This window comes from Pelophylax lessonae (genome assembly GCF_965119305.1).
Source record: "Pelophylax lessonae genome assembly, chromosome: 1".
Taxonomy (NCBI): Eukaryota; Metazoa; Chordata; class Amphibia; order Anura; family Ranidae; genus Pelophylax; species Pelophylax lessonae.
In genome coordinates, this window is record NC_138768.1 from 1,975,710 (window position 1) to 1,999,623 (window position 23,914).

A 23,914-nucleotide genomic window follows, 5' to 3' on the forward strand; every position below is an offset into this window, starting at 1 on the left:
CACGCTCCATCTGCCCACCCAGCACCACACCCAGTGTGGTGGTGCTCCCCCAAGTCCCTGCTACCTGACTGGCTATTAACATTTATAGGTAAAGTTGATCCAGGGAATAGCCGATTGCCTCTCGGGGGATCAGGAAGGAATTTTTCCCCCTGCTAGAGCAAATTTGATTGTGCTTTGCAGGGGTTTTTCACCTTCCTCTGGATCAACTGTGGGTACCTCTCCCGGACCTCACCTACCTAAATTCATATTCCACCAAGGGTGGCAGTGCCTCTTTCCAGGCTCCGCTACCCTCCTCACCTACCACCACGGGGCTGCTTTGGCCCCACGCTCCATCTGCCCACCCAGCACCACACCCAGTGTGGTGGTGCTCCCCCAAGTCCCTGCTACCTGACTGGCTATTAACATTTATAGGTAAAGTTGATCCAGGGAATAGCCGATTGCCTCTCGGGGGATCAGGAAGGAATTTTTCCCCCTGCTAGAGCAAATTTGATTGTGCTTTGCAGGGGTTTTTCGCCTTCCTCTGGATCAACTGTGGGTACCTTTCCCGAACCTCACCTACCTAAATTCATCTTCCACCAAGGGTGGCAGTGCCTCTTTCCAGGCTTCGCTACCCTCCTTACCTACTACCACGGGGCTGCTTGTGCCCCACGCTCCATCTGCCCACCCAGCACCACACCCAGTGTGGTGGTGCTCCCCCAAGTCCCAGCTACCTGACTGGCTACTAACATTTATAGGTAAAGTTGATCCAGGGAATAGCCGATTGCCTCTCGGGGGATCAGGAAGGAATTTTTCCCCCTGCTAGAGCAAATTTGATTGTGCTTTGCAGGGGTTTTTCGCCTTCCTCTGGATCAACTGTGGGTACCTCTCTCGCACCTCACCTACCTAATTTCATCTTCCACCAAGGGTGGCAGTGCCTCTTTCCAGGCTCCGCTACCCTCCTCACCTACCACCACGGGGCTGCTTTGGCCCCACGCTCCATCTGCCCACCCAGCACCACACCCAGTGTGGTGGTGCTCCCCCAAGTCCCAGCTACCTGACTGGTTATTAACATTTATAGGTAAAGTTGGTCCAGGGAATAGCCGATTGCCTCTCGGGGGATCAGGAAGGAATTTTTCCCCCTGCTAGAGTAAATTTGATTGTGCTTTGCAGGGGTTTTTCACCTTCCTCTGGATCAACTGTGGGTACCTCTCCCGGACCTCACCTACCTAAATTCATATTCCACCAAGGGTGGCAGTGCCTCTTTCCAGGCTCCGCTACCCACCTCACCTACCACCACGGGGCTGCTTGGGCCCCCACGCTTCATCGGCCCACCCAGCACCACACCCAGTTTGGTGGTGCTCCCCCAAGTCCCTGCTACCTGACTGGCTATTAACATTTATAGGTAAAGTTGATCCAGGGAATAGCCGATTGCCTCTCGGGGGATCAGGAAGGAATTTTTCCCCCTGCTAGAGCAAATTTGATTGTTTTCAGGGGTTTTTCGCCTTCCTCAGGATCAACTGTGGGTACCTCTCCCAGACCTCACCTACCTAAATACATCTTCCACCAAGGGTGGCAGTGCCTCTTCCCAGGCTCCGCTACCCACCTCACCTACCACCACGGGGCTGCTTTGGCCCCACGCTCCATCTGCCCACCCAGCACCACACCCAGTGTGGTGGTGCTCCCCCAAGTCCCAGCTACCTGACTGGTTATTAACATTTATAGGTAAAGTTGGTCCAGGGAATAGCCGATTGCCTCTCGGGGGATCAGGAAGGAATTTTTCCCCCTGCTAGAGTATATTTGATTGTGCTTTGCAGGGGTTTTACGCCTTCCTCTGGATCAATTGTGGGTACCTCTCCCGGACCTCACCTACCTAAATTCATCTTCCACCAAGGGTGGCAGTGCCTCTTTCCAGGCTCCGCTACCCTCCTCACCTACCACCACGGAGCTGCTTGGGCCCCCACGCTCCATCGGCCCACCCAGCACCACACCCAGTGTGGTGGTGCTCCCCTAAATCCCAGCTACCTTACTGGCTATTAACATTTATAGGTAAAGTTGATCCAGGGAATAGCCGATTGCCTCTCGGGGGATCAGGAAGGAATTTTTCCCCCTGCTAGAGCAAATTTGATTGTGCTTTGCAGGTGTTTTTCGCCTTCCTCTGGATCAACTGTGGGTACCTCTCCCGGACCTCACCTACCTAATTTCATCTTCCACCAAGGGTGGCAGTGCCTCTTTCCAGGCTCCGCTACCCTCCCAACCTACCACCACGGGGCTGCTTGGGCCCCACGCTCTATCTGCCCACCCAGCACCACACCCAGTGTGGTGGTGCTCCCCCAAGTCCCAGCTACCTGACTGGCTACTAACATTTATAGGTAAAGTTGATCCAGGGAATAGCCGATTGCCTCTCGGGGGATCAGGAAGGAATTTTTGCCCCTGCTAGAGCATATTTGATTGTGCTTTGCAGGGGTTTTTCGCCTTCCTCTGGATCAACTGTGGGTACCTCTCTCGGACCTCACCTACCTAAATTCATCTTCCACCAAGGGTGGCAGTGCCTCTTTCCAGGCTCCGCTACCCTCCTTACCTACCACCACGGGGCTGCTTGGGCCCCACGCTCTATCTGCCCACCCAGCACCACAGCCAGTGTGGTGGTGCTCCCCTAAGTCCCAGCTACCTGACTGGCTACTAACATTTATAGGTAAAGTTGATCCAGGGAATAGCCGATTGCCTCTCGGGTTTCAGGAAGGAATTTTTCCCCCTGCTAGAGCAAATTTGATTGTGCTTTGCAGGGGTTTTTCGCCTTCCTCTGGATCAACTGTGGGTACCTTTCCCGGACCTCACCTACCTAAATTCATCTTCCACCAAGGGTGGCAGTGCCTCTTCCCAGGCTCCGCTACCCTCCTTACCTACCACCACAGGGCTGCTTTGGCCCCACGCTCCATCTGCCCACCCAGCACCACACCCAGTGTGGTGGTGCTCCCCCAAGTCCCTGCTACCTGACTGGCTACTAACATTTATAGGTAAAGTTGATCCAGGGAATAGCCGATTGCCTCTCGGGGGATCAGGAAGGAATTTTTGCCCCTGCTAGAGCAAATTTGATTGTTCTTTGCAGGGGTCTTTCGCCTTCCTCTGGATCAACTGTGGGTACCTCTCCCGGACCTCACCTACCTAAATTCATCTTCCACCAAGGGTGGCAGTGCCTCTTTCCAGGCTCCACTACCCTCCTCACCTACCACCACGGGGCTTCTTGGACCCCACGCTCCATCTGCCCACCCAGCACCACACCCAGTGTGGTGGTGCTCCCCCAAGTCCCAGCTACCTGACTGGCTACTAACATTTATAGGTAAAGTTGATCCAGGGAATAGCCGATTGCCTCTTGGGGGATCAGGAAGGAATTTTTGCCCCTGCTAGAGCAAATTTAATTGTGCTTTGCAGGGGTTTTTCGCCTTCCTCTGGATCAACTGTGGGTACCTCTCCCGCACCTCACCTACCTAAATTCATCTTCCACCAAGGGTGGCAGTGCCTCTTTCCAGGCTCCGCTACCCTCCTCACCTACCACCACGGGGCTGCTTGTGCCCCACGCTCCATCTGCCCACCCAGCACCACACCCAGTGTGGTGGTGCTCCCCCAAGTCCCAGCTACCTGACTGGCTACTAACATTTATAGGTAAATTTGATTCAGGGAATAGCCGATTGCCTCTCTGGGGATCAGGAAGGAATTTTTGCCCCTGCTAGAGCAAATTTGATTGTGCTTTGCAGGGGTTTTTCGCCTTCCTCTGGATCAACTGTGGGTACCTCTCCCGCACCTCACCTACCTAATTTCATCTTCCACCAAGGGTGGCAGTGCCTTTTTCCAGGCTCCGCTACCCTCCTCACCTACCACCACGGGGCTGCTTGGACCCCACGCTCCATCTGCGCACCCAGCACCACACCCAGTGTGGTGGTGCTCCCCCAAGTCCCAGCTACCTGACTGGCTACTAACATTTATAGGTAAAGTTGATCCAGGGAAGAGCCGATTGCCTCTCGGGGGATCAGGATGGAATTTTTGCCCCTACTAGAGCAAATTTGATTGTGCTTTTCAGGGGGTTTTTCACCTTCCTCTGGATCAACTGTGGGTACCTCTCCCGGACCTCACCTACCTAAATTCATCTTCCACCAAGGGTGGCAGTGTCTCTTTCCAGGCTCCGCTACCCTCCTTACCTACCACCACAGGGCTGCTTGTGCCCCACGCTCCATCTGCCCACCCAGCACCACACCCAGTGTGGTGGTGCTCCCCCAAGTCCCAGCTACCTGACTGGCTACTAACATTTATAGGTAAAGTTGATCCAGGGAATAGCCGATTGCCTCTCGGGGGATCAGGAAGGAATTTTCCCCCTGCTAGAGCAAATTTGATTGTGCTTTGCAGGGGTTTTTCGCCTTCCTCTGGATCAACTGTGGGTACCTCTCCCGGACCTCACCTACCTAAATTCATCTTCCACCAAGGGTGGCAGTGCCTCTTCCCAGGCTCCGCTACCCTCCCTACCTACAACCACGGGGCTTCTTGGGCCCCACGCTCCATCTGCCCACCCAGCACCACACCCAATGTGGTGGTGCTCCCCCAAGTCCCAGCTACCTGACTGGCTACTAACATTTATAGGTAAAGTTGATCCAGGGAATAGCCGATTGCCTCTTGGGGGATCAGGAAGGAATTTTTGCCCCTGCTAGAGCAAATTTGATTGTGCTTTGCATGGGTTTTTCGCCTTCCTCTGGATCAACTGTGGGTACCTCTCCCGGACCTCACCTACCTAAATTCATCTTCCACCAAGGGTGGCAGTGCCTCTTTCCAGGCTTTGCTACCCTCCTTAACTACCACCACAGGGCTGCTTAGGCCCCACGCTCCATCTGCCCACCCAGCACCACACCCAGTGTGGTGGTGCTCCCCCAAGTCCCAGCTACCTGACTGGCTACTAACATTTATAGGTAAAGTTGATCCAGGAATAGCCGATTGCCTCTCGGGGGATCAGGAAGGAATTTTCCCCCTGCTAGAGCAAATTTGATTGTGCTTTGCAGGGGTTTTTCGCCTTCTTCTGGATCAACTGTGGGTACCTCTCCCGGACCACACATACCTAAATTCATCTTCCACCAAGGGTGGCATTGCCTCTTCCCAGGCTCCGCTACCCTCCTTACCTACCACCACGGGGCTGCTTGGGCCCCACGCTCCATCTGCCCACACAGCACCACACCCAATGTGGTGGTGCTCCCCCAAGTCCCAGCTACCTGACTGGCTACTAACATTTATAGGTAAAGTTGATCCAGGGAATAGCCGATTGCCTCTCGGGGGATCAGGAAGGAATTTTTGCCCCCGCTAGAGCAAATTTGATTGTGATTTGCAGGGGTTTTTCGCCTTCCTCTGGATCAACTGTGGGTTCCTCTCCCGGACCTCACCTACCTAAATTCATCTTCCACCAAGGGTGGCAGTGCCTCTTCCCAGGCTTTGCTACCCTCCTTACCTAACACCACGGGGCTGCTTGGGCCCCACGCTCCATCTGCCCACCCAGCACCACACCCAGTGTGGTGGTGCTCCACCAAGTCCCAGCTACCTGACTGGCTACTAACATTTATAGGTAAAGTTGATCCAGGAATAGCCGATTGCCTCTCGGGGGATCAGGAAGGAATTTTCCCCCTGCTAGAGCAAATTTGATTGTGCTTTGCAGGGGTTTTTCGCCTTCCTCTGGATCAACTGTGGGTACCTCTCCCGGACCTCACCTACCTAAATTCATCTTCCACCAAGGGTGGCAGTGCCTCTTTCCAGGCACCGCTACCCTCCTGACCTACCACCACGGGGCTGCGTGGGCCCCACGCTCCATCTGCCCACCCAGCACCACACCCAGTGTGGTGGTGCTCCCCCAAGTCCCAGCTACCTGACTGGCTACTAACATTTATAGGTAAAGTTGATCCAGGGAATAGCCGATTACCTCTCGGGGGATCAGGAAGGAATTTTTGCCCCTGCTAGAGCAAATTTGATTGTGCTTTGCAGGGGTTTTTCGCCTTCCTTTGGATCAACTGTGGGTACCTCTCCCGGACCTCACCTACCTAAATTTATCTTTCACCAAGGGTGGAAGTGCCTCTTTCCAGGCTCCGCTACCCTCCTTACCTACCACCACGGGGCTTTTTGGGCCCCACGCTCCATCTGCCCACCCAGCACCACACCCAGTGTGGTGGTGCTCTCCCAAGTCCCAGCTACCTGACTGGCTATTAACATTTATAGGTAAAGTTGATCCAGGGAATACCCGATTGCCTCTAGGGGGATTAGGATGGAATTTTTCCCCTGCTAGAGCAAATTTGATTGTGCTTTGCAGGGGTTTTTCGCCTTCCTCTGGATCAACTGTGGGTTCCTCTCCCGGACCTCACCTACCTAAATTAATCTTCAACCAAGGGTGGCAGTGCCTCTTCCCAGGCTCCGCTACATTCCTTACCTACCACCATGGGGCTGCTTTGGCCCCACGCTCCATCTGCCCACCCAGCACCACACCAAGTGTGGTGGTGCTCCCCCAAGTCACAGCTACCTGACTGGCTATTAACATTTATAGGTAAAGTTGATCCAGGGAATAGCCGATTGCCTCTCGGGGGATCAGGAAGGAATTTTTCCCCCTGCTAGAGCAAATTTGATTGTGCTTTGCAGGGGTTTTTCGCCTTCTGGATCAACTGTGGGTACCTCTCCCGGACCGCACCTACCTTAATCTTCAACCAAGGGTGGCAGTGGCTCTTCCAGGCTCCGCTACCCACCTCACCTACCATCACGGGGCTGCTTTGGCCCCACGCTCCATCTGCTCACCCAGCACCACACCCAGTGTGGTTTTGCTCCCCCAAGTCCCAGCTACCTGACTGGCTATTAACATTTATAGGTAAAGTTGATCCAGGGAATAGCCGATTGCCTCTCGGGTTTCAGGAAGGAATTTGTACCCCTGCTAGAGCAAATTTGATTGTGCTTTGCAGGGGTTTTCGCCTTCCTCTAGATCAACTGTGGGTACCTCTCCCGGACCACACATACCTAAATTCATCCTCCCCCAAGGGTGGCAGTGCCTCTTTCCAGGCTCCGCTACCCTCCTTACCTACCACCACGGGGCTTTTTGGGCCCCACGCTCCATCTGCCCACCCAGCACCACACCCAGTGTGGTGGTGCTCCCCCAAGTCCCAGCTACCTGACTGGCTATTAACATTTATAGGTAAAGTTGATCCAGGGAATAGCCGATTGCCTCTCGGGGGATTAGGAAGGAATTTTTCCCCCTGCTTGAGCAAATTTGATTGTGCTTTGCAGGGGTTTTTCGCCTTCCTCTGGATCAACTGTGGGTACCTCTCCCGGACCTCACCTACCTAAACTCATCTTCCACCAAGGGTGGCAGTGCCTCTTCCCAGGCTCCGCAACCCTCCTCACCTACCACCAAGGGGCTGCTTGGGCCCCACGCTCCATTTGCCCACCCAGCACCACACCCAGTGTGGTGGTGCTCCCCCACGTCCCAGCTACCTGACTGGCTATTAACATTTATAGGTAAAGTTGATCCAGGGAATAGCCTATTGCCTCTTGGGGGATCAGGAAGGAATTTTTCCCCCTGCTAGAGCAAATTTGATTGTGCTTTGCAGGGGTTTTTCGCCTTCCTCTGGATCAACTGTGGCTACCTCTCCCGGACCTCACCTACCTAAATTCATCTTCTACCAAGGTTGGCAGTGCCTCTTTCCAGGCTCCGCTACCCTCCTCACCTACCACCACGGGGCTGCTTGGGCCCCACGCTCCATCGGCCCACCCAGCACCACACCCAGTTTGGTGGTGCTCCCCCAAGTCCCAGCTACTTGACTGGCTATTAACATTTATAGGTAAAGTTGATCCAGGGAATAGCCGATTGCCTCTCGGGGGATCAGGAAGGAATTTTTCCCCCTGCTAGAGCAAATTTGATTGTGCTTTGCAGGGGTTTTTCACCTTCCTCTGGATCAACTGTGGGTACCTCTCCCGGACCTCACCTACCTAAATTCATCTAACACCAAGGGTGGCAGTGCCTCTATCCAGGCTCCGCTACCCTCCTCACCTACCACCACAGGGCTGCTTTGGCCCCACGCTCCATCTGCCCACCTAGCACCACACCCAGTGTGGTGGTGCTCCCCCAAGTCCCTGCTACCTGACTAGCTATTATCATTTATAGGTAAAGTTGGTCCAGGGAATAGCCGATTGCCTCTCGGGGGATTAGGAAGGAATTTTTCCCCCTGCTAGAGCAAATTTGATTGTGCTTTGCAGGGGTTTTTCGCCTTCCTCTGAATCAACTGTTGGTACCTCTCCCGGACCTCACCTACCTAAATTCATCTTCCACCAAGGGTGGCAGTGCCTCTTCCCAGGCTCCGCTACCCTCCTCACCTACCACCACGGGGCTGCTTGTGCCCAACGCTCCATCTGCCCACCCAGCACCACACCCAGTGTGGTGGTGCTCCCCCAAGTCCCAGCTACCTGACTGGCTATTAACATTTAAAGGTAAAGTTGATCCAGGGAATAGCCGATTGCCTCTCGGGGGATCAGGAAGGAATTTTTCCCCCTGCTAGAGCAAATTTGATTGTGCTTTGCAGGGGTTTTTCGCCTTCCTCTGGATCAACTGTGGGTACCTCTCCTGGACCTCCCCTACCTAAATTCATCTTCCACCAAGGGTGGCAGTGCCTCTTTCCAGGCTCCGCTACATTCCTTACCTACCACCACGGGGCTGCTTTGGCCCCACGCTCCATCTGCCCACCCAGCACCACACCTAGTGTGGTGGTGCTCCCCCAAGTCCCAGCTACCTGACTGGCTATTAACATTTATAGGTAAAGTTGATCCAGGGAATAGCCGATTGCCTCTCGGGGGATCAGGAAGGAATTTTTCCCCCTGCTAGAGCAAATTTGATTGTGCTTTGCAGGGGTTTTTCGCCTTCCTCTGGATCAACTGTGGGTACCTCTCCCGGACCTCACCTATCTAAATTCATCTTCCACCAAGGGTGGCAGTGCCTCTTTCCAGGCTCCGCTACCCACCTCACCTACCACCACGGGGCTGCTTTGGCCCCACGCTCCATCTGCCCACCCAGCACCACACCCAGTGTGGTGGTGCTCCCCCAAAACCAAGCTACCTGACTGGCTATTAACATTTATAGGTAAAGTTGATCCAGGGAATAGCCGATTGCCTCTCGGGTTTCAGGAAGGAATTTGTACCCCTGCTAGAGCAAATTTGATTGTGCTTTGCAGGGGTTTTCGCCTTCCTCTAGATCAACTGTGGGTACCTCTCCCGGACCACACATACCTAAATTCATCCTCCCCCAAGGGTGGCAGTGCCTCTTTCCAGGCTCCGCTACCCTCCTTACCTACCACCACGGGGCTTTTTGGGCCCCACGCTCCATCTGCCCACCCAGCACCACACCCAGTGTGGTGGTGCTCCCCCAAGTCCCAGCTACCTGACTGGCTATTAACATTTATAGGTAAAGTTGATCCAGGGAATAGCCGATTGCCTCTCGGGGGATTAGGAAGGAATTTTTCCCCCTGCTTGAGCAAATTTGATTGTGCTTTGCAGGGGTTTTTCGCCTTCCTCTGGATCAACTGTGGGTACCTCTCCCGGACCTCACCTACCTAAACTCATCTTCCACCAAGGGTGGCAGTGCCTCTTCCCAGGTTCCGCTACCCTCCTTACCTACCACCACGGGGCTGCTTGTGCCCCACACTCCATCTGCCCACCCAGCACCACACCAAGTGTGGTGGTGCTCCCCCAAGTCCAAGCTACCTGACTGGTTATTAACATTTATAGGTAAAGTTGATCCAGGGAATAGCCGATTGCCTCTCGGGGATCAGGAAGGAGTTTTTCCCCCTGCTAGAGCAAATTTGATTGTGCTTTGCAGGAGTTTTTCGCCTTCCTCTGGATTAACTGTGGGTTCCTCTCCCGGAACTCACCTACCTAAATTCATCTTCCACCAAGGGTGGCAGTGCCTCTTTCCAGGCTCCGCTACCCTCCTTACCTACCACCACGGGGCTGCTTTGGCCCCACGCTCCATTTGCCCACCCAGCACCACACCCAGTGTGGTGGTGCTCCCCCACGTCCCAGCTACCTGACTGGTTATTAACATTTATAGGTAAAGTTGATCCAGGGAATAGCCGATTGCCTCTCGGGGATCAGGAAGGAGTTTTTCCCCCTGCTAGAGCAAATTTGATTGTGCTTTGCAGGAGTTTTTCGCCTTCCTCTGGATTAACTGTGGGTTCCTCTCCCGGAACTCACCTACCTAAATTCATCTTCCACCAAGGGTGGCAGTGCCTCTTTCCAGGCTCCGCTACCCTCCTTACCTACCACCACGGGGCTGCTTTGGCCCCACGCTCCATTTGCCCACCCAGCACCACACCCAGTGTGGTGGTGCTCCCCCACGTCCCAGCTACCTGACTGGCTATTAACATTTATAGGTAAAGTTGATCCAGGGAATAGCCTATTGCCTCTTGGGGGATCAGGAAGGAATTTTTCCCCCTGCTAGAGCAAATTTGATTGTGCTTTGCAGGGGTTTTTCGCCTTCCTCTGGATCAACTGTGGCTACCTCTCCCGGACCTCACCTACCTAAATTCATCTTCTACCAAGGTTGGCAGTGCCTCTTTCCAGGCTCCGCTACCCTCCTCACCTACCACCACGGGGCTGCTTGGGCCCCACGCTCCATCGGCCCACCCAGCACCACACCCAGTTTGGTGGTGCTCCACCAAGTCCCAGCTACTTGACTGGCTATTAACATTTATAGGTAAAGTTGATCCAGGGAATAGCCGATTGCCTCTCGGGGGATCAGGAAGGAATTTTTCCCCCTGCTAGAGCAAATTTGATTGTGCTTTGCAGGGGTTTTTCGCCTTCCTCTGGATCAACTGTGGGTACCTCTCCCGGACCTCACCTACCTAAATTCATCTAACACCAAGGGTGGCAGTGCCTCTATCCAGGCTCCGCTACCCTCCTCACCTACCACCACAGGGGTGCTTTGGCCCCACGCTCCATCTGCCCACCTAGCACCACACCCAGTGTGGTGGTGCTCCCCCAAGTCCCTGCTACCTGACTAGCTATTATCATTTATAGGTAAAGTTGGTCCAGGGAATAGCCGATTGCCTCTCGGGGGATTAGGAAGGAATTTTTCCCCCTGCTAGAGCAAATTTGATTGTGCTTTGCAGGGGTTTTTCGCCTTCCTCTGGATCAACTGTTGGTACCTCTCCCGGACCTCACCTACCTAAATTCATCTTCCACCAAGGGTGGCAGTGCCTCTTCCCAGGCTCCGCTACCCTCCTCACCTACCACCACGGGGCTGCTTGTGCCCAACGCTCCATCTGCCAACCCAGCACCACACCCAGTTTGGTGGTGCTCCCCCAAGTCCCAGCTACCTGACTGGCTATTAACATTTAAAGGTAAAGTTGATCAAGGGAATAGCCGATTGCCTCTCGGGGATCAGGAAGGAGTTTTTCCCCCTGCTAGAGCAAATTTGATTGTGCTTTGCAGGGGTTTTTCGCCTTCCTCTGGATTAACTGTGGGTTCCTCTCCCGGACCTCACCTACCTAAATTCATCTTCCACCAAGGGTGGCAGTGCCTCTTTCCAGGCTCCGCTACCCTCCTTACCTACCACCACGGGGCTGCTTGGGCCCCACGCTCCATCTGCCCACCCAGCACCACACCCAGTGTGGTGGTGCTCTCCCAAGTCCCAGCTACCTGACTGGCTATTAACATTTATAGGTAAAGTTGATCCAGGGAATACCCGATTGCCTCTAGGGGGATTAGGATGGAATTTTTCCCCTGCTAGAGCAAATTTGATTGTGCTTTGCAGGGGTTTTTCGCCTTCCTCTGGATCAACTGTGGGTTCCTCTCCCGGACCTCACCTACCTAAATTAATCTTCAACCAAGGGTGGCAGTGCCTCTTCCCAGGCTCCGCTACATTCCTTACCTACCACCATGGGGCTGCTTTGGCCCCACGCTCCATCTGCCCACCCAGCACCACACCAAGTGTGGTGGTGCTCCCCCAAGTCACAGCTACCTGACTGGCTATTAACATTTATAGGTAAAGTTGATCCAGGGAATAGCCGATTGCCTCTCGGGGGATCAGGAAGGAATTTTTCCCCCTGCTAGAGCAAATTTGATTGTGCTTTGCAGGGGTTTTTCGCCTTCCTCTGGATCAACTGTGGGTTCCTCTCCCGGACCTCACCTACCTAAATTAATATTCAACCAAGGGTGGCAGTGCCTCTTTCCAGGCTCCGCTACCCTCCTTACCTACCATCACGGGGCTGCTTGGGCCCCACGCTCCATCTGCCCACCCAGCACCACACCCAGTGTGGTGGTGCTCCCCCAAGTCCCAGCTACCAACTGGCTATTAACATTTATAGGTAAAGTTGATCCAGGGAATAGCCGATTGCCTCTCGGGGGATTAGGAAGGAATTTTTCCCCCTGCTAGAGCAAATTTGATTGTGCTTTGCAGGGGTTTTTCGCCTTCCTCTGGATCAACTGTGGGTTCCTCTCCCGGACCTCACCTACCTAAATTCATCTTCCACCAAGGGTGGCAGTGCCTCTTTCCAGGCTCCGCTACCCACCTCACCTACCACCACGGGGCTGCTTTGGCCCCACGCTCCATCTGCCCACCCAGCACCACACCCAGTGTGGTGGTGCTCCCCCAAAACCAAGCTACCTGACTGGCTATTAACATTTATAGGTAAAGTTGATCCAGGGAATAGCCGATTGCCTCTCGGGTTTCAGGAAGGAATTTGTACCCCTGCTAGAGCAAATTTGATTGTGCTTTGCAGGGGTTTTTCGCCTTCCTCTAGATCAACTGTGGGTACCTCTCCCGGACCACACATACCTAAATTCATCCTCCCCCAAGGGTGGCAGTGCCTCTTTCCATGCTCCGCTACCCTCCTTACCTACCACCACGGGGCTTTTTGGGCCCCACGCTCCATCTGCCCACCCAGCACCACACCCAGTGTGGTGGTGCTCCCCCAAGTCCCAGCTACCTGACTGGCTATTAACATTTATAGGTAAAGTTGATCCAGGGAATAGCCGATTGCCTCTCGGGGGATTAGGAAGGAATTTTTCCCCCTGCTTGAGCAAATTTGATTGTGCTTTGCAGGGGTTTTTCGCCTTCCTCTGGATCAACTGTGGGTACCTCTCCCGGACCTCACCTACCTAAACTCATCTTCCACTAAGGGTGGCAGTGCCTCTTTCCAGGCTCCGCTACCCTCCTCACCTACCACCACGGGGCTGCTTGGGCCCCACGCTCCATCGGCCCACCCAGCACCACACCCAGTTTGGTGGTGCTCCCCCAAGTCCCAGCTACTTGACTGGCTATTAACATTTATAGGTAAAGTTGATCCAGGGAATAGCCGATTGCCTCTCGGGGGATCAGGAAGGAATTTTTCCCCCTGCTAGAGCAAATTTGATTGTTCTTTGCAGGGGTTTTTCGCCTTCCTCTGGATCAACTGTGGGTACCTCTCCCGGACCTCACCTACCTAAATTCATCTAACACCAAGGGTGGCAGTGCCTCTATCCAGGCTCCGCTACCCTCCTCACCTACCACCACAGGGCTGCTTTGGCCCCACTCTCCATCTGCCCACCTAGCACCACACCCAGTGTGGTGGTGCTCCCCCAAGTCCCTGCTACCTGACTAGCTATTATCATTTATAGGTAAAGTTGGTCCAGGGAATAGCCGATTGCCTCTCGGGGGATTAGGAAGGAATTTTTCCCCCTGCTAGAGCAAATTTGATTGTGCTTTGCAGGGGTTTTTCGCCTTCCTCTGGATCAACTGTTGGTACCTCTCCCGGACCTCACCTACCTAAATTCATCTTCCACCAAGGGTGGCAGTGCCTCTTCCCAGGCTCCGCTACCCTCCTCACCTACCACCACGGGGCTGCTTGTGCCCAACGCTCCATCTGCCCACCCAGCACCACACCCAGTGTGGTGGTGCTCCCCCAAGTCCCAGCTACCTGACTGGCTATTAACATTTAAAGGTAAAGTTGATCAAGGGAATAGCCGATTGCCTCTCGGGGATCAGGAAGGAGTTTTTCCCCCTGCTAGAGCAAATTTGATTGTGCTTTGCAGGGGTTTTTCGCCTTCCTCTGGATTAACTGTGGGTTCCTCTCCCGGACCTCACCTACCTAAATTCATCTTCCACCAAGGGTGGCAGTGCCTCTTTCCAGGCTCCGCTACCCTCCTTACCTACCACCACGGGGCTGCTTGGGCCCCACGCTCCATCTGCCCACCCAGCACCACACCCAGTGTGGTGGTGCTCCCCCAAGTCCCAGCTACCTGACTGGCTATTAACATTTATAGGTAAAGTTGATCCAGGGAATAGCCGATTGCCTCTCGGTGGATCAGGAAGGAATGTTTCCCTCTGCTAGAGCAAATTTGATTGTGCTTTGCAGGGGTTTTTCGCCTTCCTCTAGATCAACTGTGGGTACCTCTCCCGGACCACACATACCTAAATTCATCCTCCACCAAGGGTGGCAGTGCCTCTTTCCAGGCTCCGCTACCCTCCTTACCTACCACCACGGGGCTTTTTGGGCCCCACGCTCCATCTGCCCACCCAGCACCACACCCAGTGTGGTGGTGCTCCCCCAAGTCTCAGCTACCTGACTGGCTATTAACATTTATAGGTAAAGTTGATCCAGGGAATCGCCGATTGCCTCTCGGGGGATTAGGAAGGAATTTTTCCCCCTGCTTGAGCAAATTTGATTGTGCTTTGCAGGGGTTTTTCGCCTTCCTCTGGATCAACTGTGGGTACCTCTCCCGGACCTCACCTACCTAAATTCATCTTCCACCAAGGGTGGCAGTGCCTCTTTCCAGGCTCCGCAACCCTCCTCCCCTACCACCACGGGGCTGCTTTGGCCCCACGCTCCATCTGCCCACCCAGCACCACACCCAGTGTGGTGGTGCTCCCCTAAGTCCCAGCTACCTGACTGGCTATTAACATTTATAGGTAAAGTTGATCCAGGGAGTAGCCGATTGCCTCTCGGGGGATCAGGAAGGAATTTTTCCCCCTGCTAGAGCAAATTTGATTGTGCTTTGCAGGGGTTTTTCGCCTTCCTCTGGATCAACTGTGGGTACCTCTCCCGGACCTCACCTACCTAAATTCATCTTCCACCAAGGGTGGCAGTGCCTCTTTCCAGGCTCCGCTACCCTCCTCACCTACCACCACGGGGCTGCTTTGGCCCCACGCTCCATCTGCCCACCTAGCACCACACCCAGTGTGGTGGTGCTCCCCCAAGTCCCAGCTACCTGACTGGCTATTAACATTTATAGGTAAAGTTGATCCAGGGAATAGCCGATTGCCTCTCGTGGGATTAGGAAGGAATTTTTCCCCCTGCTAGAGCAAATTTGATTGTGCTTTGCAGGGGTTTTTCGCCTTCCTCTGGATCAACTGTGGGTACCTCTCCCGGGCCTCACCTACCTAAATTCATCTTCCACCAAGGGTGGCAGTGCCTCTTTCCAGGCTCCGCTGCCCTCCTTACCTACCACCACGGGGCTGCTTGGGCCCCACGCTCCATCTGCCCACCCAGCACCACCCCCAGTGTGGTGGTGCTCCCCCAAGTCCCAGCTACCTGACTGGCTATTAACATTTATAGGTAAAGTTGATCCAGGGAATAGCCGATTGCCTCTCGGTGGATCAGGAAGGAATTTTTCCCTCTGCTAGAGCAAATTTGATTGTGCTTTGCAGGGGTTTATCGCCTACCTCTGGATCAACTGTGGGTACCTCTCCCGGACCTCACCTACCTAAATTCATCTTCCACCAAGGGTGCCAGTGCCTCTTTCCAGGCTCCGCTACCCTCCTCACCTACCACCACGGGGCTGCTTTGGCCCCACGCTCCATCTGCCCACCCAGCACCACACCCTGTGTGGTGGTGCTCCCCCAAGTCCCAGCTACCTGACTGGCTATTAACATTTATAGGTAAAGTTGATCCAGGGAATAGCCGATTGCCTCTCGGTGGATCAGGAAGGAATGTTTCCCTCTGCTAGAGCAAATTTGATTGTGCTTTGCAGGGGTTTTTCGCCTTCCTCTAGATCAACTGTGGGTACCTCTCCCGGACCACACATACCTAAATTCATCCTCCACCAAGGGTGGCAGTGCCTCTTTCCAGGCTCCGCTACCCTCCTTACCTACCACCACGGGGCTTTTTGGGCCCCACGCTCCATCTGCCCACCCAGCACCACACCCAGTGTGGTGGTGCTCCCCCAAGTCTCAGCTACCTGACTGGCTATTAACATTTATAGGTAAAGTTGATCCAGGGAATCGCCGATTGCCTCTCGGGGGATTAGGAAGGAATTTTTCCCCCTGCTTGAGCAAATTTGATTGTGCTTTGCAGGGGTTTTTCGCCTTCCTCTGGATCAACTGTGGGTACCTCTCCCGGACCTCACCTACCTAAATTCATCTTCCACCAAGGGTGGCAGTGCCTCTTTCCAGGCTCCGCAACCCTCCTCACCTACCACCACGGGGCTGCTTTGGCCCCACGCTCCATCTGCCCACCCAGCACCACACCCAGTGTGGTGGTGCTCCCCTAAGTCCCAGCTACCTGACTGGCTATTAACATTTATAGGTAAAGTTGATCCAGGGAGTAGCCGATTGCCTCTCGGGGGATCAGGAAGGAATTTTTCCCCCTGCTAGAGCAAATTTGATTGTGCTTTGCAGGGGTTTTTCGCCTTCCTCTGGATCAACTGTGGGTACCTCTCCCGGACCTCACCTACCTAAATTCATCTTCCACCAAGGGTGGCAGTGCCTCTTTCCAGGCTCCGCTACCCTCCTCACCTACCACCACGGGGCTGCTTTGGCCCCACGCTCCATCTGCCCACCTAGCACCACACCCAGTGTGGTGGTGCTCCCCCAAGTCCCAGCTACCTGACTGGCTATTAACATTTATAGGTAAAGTTGATCCAGGGAATAGCCGATTGCCTCTCGTGGGATTAGGAAGGAATTTTTCCCCCTGCTAGAGCAAATTTGATTGTGCTTTGCAGGGGTTTTTCGCCTTCCTCTGGATCAACTGTGGGTACCTCTCCCGGGCCTCACCTACCTAAATTCATCTTCCACCAAGGGTGGCAGTGCCTCTTTCCAGGCTCCGCTGCCCTCCTTACCTACCACCACGGGGCTGCTTGGGCCCCACGCTCCATCTGCCCACCCAGCACCACCCCCAGTGTGGTGGTGCTCCCCCAAGTCCCAGCTACCTGACTGGCTATTAACATTTATAGGTAAAGTTGATCCAGGGAATAGCCGATTGCCTCTCGGTGGATCAGGAAGGAATTTTTCCCTCTGCTAGAGCAAATTTGATTGTGCTTTGCAGGGGTTTATCGCCTACCTCTGGATCAACTGTGGGTACCTCTCCCGGACCTCACCTACCTAAATTCATCTTCCACCAAGGGTGCCAGTGCCTCTTTCCAGGCTCCGCTACCCTCCTCACCTACCACCACGGGGCTGCTTTGGCCCCACGCTCCATCTGCCCACCTAGCACCACATCCAGTGTGGTGGTGCTCCCCCAAGTCCCAGCTACCTGACTGGCTATTAACATTTATAGGTAAAGTTGATCCAGGGAATAGAAGATTGCCTCTCGGGGGATTAGGAAGGAATTTTTCCCCCTGCTAGAGCAAATTTGATTGTGCTTTGCAGGGGTTTTTCGCCTTCCTCTGGATCAACTGTGGGTACCTCTCCCGGACCTCACCTACCTAAACTCATCTTCCACCAAGGGTGGCAGTGCCTCTTCCCAGGCTCCGCTACCCTCCTCACCTACCACCACGGGGCTGCTTGTGCCCCACGCTCCATCTGCCCACCCAGCACCACACCCAGTGTGGGGGTGCTCCCCCAATTCCCAGCTACCTGACTGGCTATTAACATTTATAGGTAAAGTTGATCCAGGGAATAGCCGATTGCCTCTCGGGGGATTGGGAAGGAATTTTTTCCCCCTGCTAGAGCAAATTTTATTGTGCTTTGCAGGGGTTTTTCGCCTTCCTCTGGATCAACTGTGGGTACCTCTCCCGGACCTCACCTACCTAAACTCATCTTCCACCAAGGGTGGCAGTGCCTCTTCCCAGGCTCCGCTACCCTCTTCACCTACCAGCACGGGGCTGCTTTGGCCCCACGCTCCATCTGCCCACCCAGCACCACACCCAGTGTGGTGGTGCTCCCCCAAGTCCCTGCTACCTGACTGGCTACTAACATTTATAGGTAAAGTTGATCCAGGCAATAGCCGATTGCCTCTCGGGTTTCAGGAAGGAATTTCGCCCCCTGCTAGAGCAAATTTGATTGTGCTTTTCAGGGGTTTTTCGCCTTCCTCTGGATCAACTGTGGGTACCTCTCCCGGACCTCACCTACCTAAATTTATCTTCCACCAAGGGTGGCAGTGCCTCTTCCCAGGCTCCGCTACCCTCCTTATTTACCACCACGGGGCTTTTTGGGCCCCACGCTCCATCTGCCCAGCCAGCACCACACCCAGTGTGGTGGTGCTCCCCCAAGTCCCAGCTACCTGACTGGCTATTAACATTTATAGGTAAAGTTGATCCAGGGAATAGCCGATTGCCTCTCGGGGGATTAGGAAGGAATTTTTCCCCCTGCTAGAGCAAATTTGATTGTGCTTTGCAGGGGTTTTTCGCCTTCCTCTGGATCAACTGTGGGTACCTCTCCCGGACCTCACCTACCTAAACTCATCTTCCACTAAGGGTGGCAGTGCCTCTTCCCAGGCTCTGCTACCCTCCTCACCTACCACCACGGGGCTGCTTGTGCCCCACGCTCCATCTGCCCACCCAGCACCACACCCAGTGTGGTGGTGCTCCCCCACGTCCCAGCTACCTGACTGGCTATTAACATTTAAAGCTAAAGTTGATCCAGGGAATAGCCGATTGCCTCTCGGGGATCAGGAAGGAGTTTTTCCCCCTGCTAGAGCAAATTTGATTGTGCTTTTCAGGGGTTTTTCGCCTTCCTCTGGATTAACTGTGGGTTCCTCTCCCGGACCTCACCTACCTAAATTCATCTTCCACCAAGGGTGGCAGTGCCTCTTTCCAGGCTCCGCTGCCCACCTTACCTATCACCACGGGGCTGCTCGGGCCCCACGCTCCATCTGCCCACCCAGCACCACACCCAGTGTGGTGGTGCTCCCCCAAGTCCCAGCTACCTGACTGGCTATTAACATTTATAGGTAAAGTTGATCCAGGGAATAGCCGATTGCCTCTCGGTGGATCAGGAAGGAATTTTTCCCTCTGCTAGAGCAAATTTGATTGTGCTTTGAAGGGGTTTTTCGCCTTCCTCTGGATCAACTGTGGGTACCTCTCCCGGACCACACATACCTAAATTCATCCTCCACCAAGGGTGACAGTGCCTCTTTCCAGGCTCCGCTACCCTCCTTACCTTCCACCACGGGGCTTTTTGGGCCCCAAGCTCCATCTGCCCACCCAGCACCACACCCAGTGTGGTGGTGCTCCCCCAAGTCCCAGCTACCTGACTGGCTATTAACATTTATAGGTAAAGTTGATCCAGGGAATAGCCGATTGCCTCTCGGGGGATTAGGACGGAATTTTTTCACTGCTAGAGCAAATTTGATTGTGCTTTGCATGGGTTTTTCGCCTTCCTCTGGATCAACTGTGGGTACCTCTCCCGGTTCTCACCTACCTAAACTCATCTTCCACCAAGGGTGGCAGTGCCTCTTCCCAGGCTCCGCTACCCTCCTCACCTACCACCACGGGGCTGCTTGGGCCCCACGCTCCATCTGCCCATCGAGCACCACACCCAGTGTGGTGGTGCTCCCCCAAGTACCAGCTACCTGACTGCCTACTAACATTTATAGGTAAAGTTGATCCTGGGAATAGCCGATTGCCTCTCGGGGGATCAGGAAGTAATTTTTCCCCCTGCTAGAGCAAATTTGATTGTGCTTTGCAGGGGTTTTCCGCCTTCCTCTGGATCAACAGTGGGTACCTCTCCCGGACCACACATACCTAAATTAATCTTCAACCAAGGGTGGCAGTGCCTCTTCCCAGGCTCCGCTACCCTCCTCACCTATCACCACGGGCCTGCTTGGGCCCCACGCTCCATCTGCCCACCCAGCACCACACCCAGTGTGGTGGTGCTCCACCAAGTCCCACCTACCTGACTGGCTATTAACATTTATAGGTAAAGTTGATCCAGGGAATAGCCGATTACCTCTCGGGGGATCAGGAAGGAATTTTTCCCCCTGCTAGAGCAAATTTGATTGTGCTTTGCAGGGGTTTTTCGCCTTCCTCTGGATCAACTGTGGGTACCTCTCCCGGACCTCACCTACCTAAATTCATCTTCCACCAAGGGTGGCAGTGCCTCTTCCCAGGCTCTGCTACCCACACTTATCTACCACCAAAGGTGACAATACCTCTTCCCAGGCTCTGTTGCCTATTAAATTTAACATCAAGGGCATGCTACCACCCTGAGTTTTGGCAGTGGAGCTTCCCCCCAGGCTCCATCTCCACTCACTCACCAACCCCCAGGGTTGTGCTGCTTTTTTTAAACCCCACCTACCTGAATCTATCTCCAAAAATAGATGGCAATACCTCATACAAGGCTCTGCTATCTGCACTCTACCACCAAAGGTGACAAAGCCTCTTCCCAGGCTCCCTACCTACCACCAAGGGCATGCTACCACCCTGGGTGTGTCGTGAGTGTGGGCAGTGGAGCTTCCCCCCAGGCTCCATCTGCCCTCACTCACCAACCCCCAGGGTTTTGGTGCTTTCCCCAGACCCCACCTACCTGTATCCACCTCCCACAAAGAATGGTAATGCCTCTTCCCAGGCTCTGCTAGCCGCACTCTACCACCAAGGGTGACAATGCCTCTTCCCAGGCTCCCCTACTTACACTACCTACCACCATAGTCATGCTACCACACCTGGATGTGGCATTAGTGTGAGCAGTGGGGCTTCCCCCCAGGCTCCATCTGCTCTCACTTACCAACACCCAGGGTTGTGCTGCTTTCCCCAGACCCCACTAGATGGGAAAACACAATCCTGGATCTATTGATCACTAATGACCCAGACCTAATCTCGGAGGTAGGAGTCCAGGACAACCTGGGCTCTAGCGATCACAGGATGATCACATTTAGCGTAAATAACAATATAGCAAGGCAAGTGGGGAACATAAGAACCCTTAACTTCAGAAGGGCAAACTTTCCAAAATTGTACTTGTTGATGGAAAGGGTAAACTGGGACCAAACCCTGGGATCACTGACCACAGAGGAAAAATGGGAATGCTTTAGGAACATATTAAGCAAAGGCATCTTGCAGTGCATTCCTATGGGAAATAAATGTAGAAGGGACAAAGCCAAACCTGGCTGGCTAAACCGGAGCGTTAAAAAACTTATTAGGGGAAAAAAATTGGCCTTCAGGAAATATAAATCAGAGGGCACAGTATTGGCTTTCGACCAATACAAGGAGGCAAATAGGGAGTGTAAACACAAAATCAAGATGGCTAAAATAGACTTTGAGAGACAAATAGCGGAGGATAGCAAAAAAAACCCAAAGAAATTCTTTAAGTATATCAACAGCAAAAAAACTAGGGCAGAGCATATTGCACACATAATTAACAATGAGGGGAGGATGGTTACAGAGGACACTGAAAAAGCAACCGTACTGAATGCTTTTTTCTCATCAGTCTTTACACAGGAATCGGAGGGGTACACTGACCATGACTGTATAGTTAGTAGTAATACACAGGACTTGCCACTATGGCTAACAGAGGGGGAAATCAGGGAAAGGCTGGATAAACTCAACACAAACAAATCACCAGGCCTGGATGGCGTACATCCGAGAGTACTCAAGGAACTCAGTAAGGTTACATCCAGACCACTGTTCCTGATCTTTGCGGACAGTATTAGGACAGGAGATGTACCAGGGGAGTGGAGGAAAGCTAACGTGATTCCGATATTCAAAAAGGGTCAGAGGCATATACCGGGAAACTATAGGCCTGTCAGTCTGACATCAGTAGTATGTAAACTTCTGGAGGGGATGATAAGGGACAATATCGTAGAGTTTGCTAAGAACAACAGCATCATCAGTAGTAACCAGCACGGGTTTACAAATGGGCGTTCTTGTCAAACCAATCTCTTAACATTCTACGAGGAGGTGAGCTGTGAGCTAGATAGGGGCAGACCAGTGGATGTGGTGTACCTAGATTTTGCTAAGGCGTTTGATACAGTTCCCCATAAGCGCTTAATTTATAAAATAAGGTCTGCAGGTATCGACAGCAGGGTTTGCTCTTGGATACGGAACTGGCTAAAAGGGCGTATCCAAAGGGTGGTAATAAACAGCACATACTCAGACTGGTCTGAGGTAGTAAGCGGGGTCCCCCAAGGCTCAGTCCTAGGACCAACCTTGTTCAATTTATTCATAAACAGCATTGAGGACGGGATCAGTAGTTCAATATCAGTTTTTGCAGATGACACAAAATTAGGCAGGACAATAACAGCACAGCATGAAGCAGATATCCTACAGAATGACCTGGACAAAATAACTGAGTGGGCAAAGACATGGCAAATGAGGTTTAACGTGGAGAAATGTAAGGTTTTACACTTGGGGACTAGAAACATAAAAGCACAATACACGTTAGGAGGGGAACCCTTGGGAGAATCAAAAATGGAGAAGGATCTGGGAGTCTTGGTTGATGATAGACTAGGCAACAGCATGCAATGTCAAGCGGCAGCTGCCAAGGCTAGCAGAATATTAGCATGCATAAAGAAAGGGATGTATTCCAGAGATAAAACTATAATCCTTCCACTTTATAAAACTCTGGTCCGACCTCATCTGGAGTATTCGGTCCAGTTCTGGTCACCAGTCCTCAGAAGGGATGTGTTGGAGCTGGAGAGAGTCCAGAGAAGGGCAACTAAACTAATTAGGGGATTGGAGGACCTTGATTATGAGGAGCGTCTGCAATCGCTTGATTTATTCTCCCTGGAGAAGAGACGCCTGAGGGGGGACATGATAGCAATTTTTAAATATCTAAATGGGGATCTAGGCTTAGAAAAAAAGCTGTTCAGTCGAAGGGATTGCATGAGAACTCGGGGGCATACAATGCGATTAGAGGAGAAGCGTTTTAACCTCAGGCAACGTGGGGGGTTCTTTACTGTTAGGGCTACAAGATTGTGGAATTCTCTACCACATGAGGTGGTTTCTGCGGGTAGTATGGTGGCTTTCAAAAGACTCTTAGACGTACATCTCAAGGATCAGAACATTCAGGGGTATGCAAGATGATTACAGCCACACACATCTACACAGGTTGAACTGGATGGACTTTTGTCTTTATTCAACCTCACCAACTATGTAACTATGTAACTATGTAACTAGAGATGTGCCGGTTTTCGGTAATTGGATATATCGCGGTATTGTTATTTTATTCTTATCTGCTCTCCAAGTCTGACTTTTGCATTGATACATTTCAGTGAGCTGGATGACTCATTCACTCAGCCAATAGAAACAGCTCTGGTAATATGATCCTAGATTGAGAGCTTAGCTCCTCCCTGTAACCAATCAGACGGCTCCCAGCACACACCCGCATGCTTCTTCCAGGGCTCAGACAGAAACACTGCCTAATACAAGCAAGGATAGATGGATAGAATGATGGATAGAATGATGGATAGAATGATGGATAGAATGATGGATAGAATGATGGATAGAATAAGATGGATAGAATGATGGATATAGAATGATGGATATAGAATAAGTTAGATATAGAATAAGTTAGATATAGAATAAGTTAGATATAGAATAAGTTAGATATAGAATAAGTTACATATAGAATAAGTTACATATAGAATAAGATAGATAGAAAGAATAAGATGGATAGAATAAGATGGATAGAATAAGATGGATAGATGTGAGCCAGGCATAAAGCAATAGTAAAGTAATTTATAAATGAAAGCCCTGGTCCTCCTGTAGATTTAACCACTTCTGGACCGCAATGATTTGCCTCCTTAATGACCAG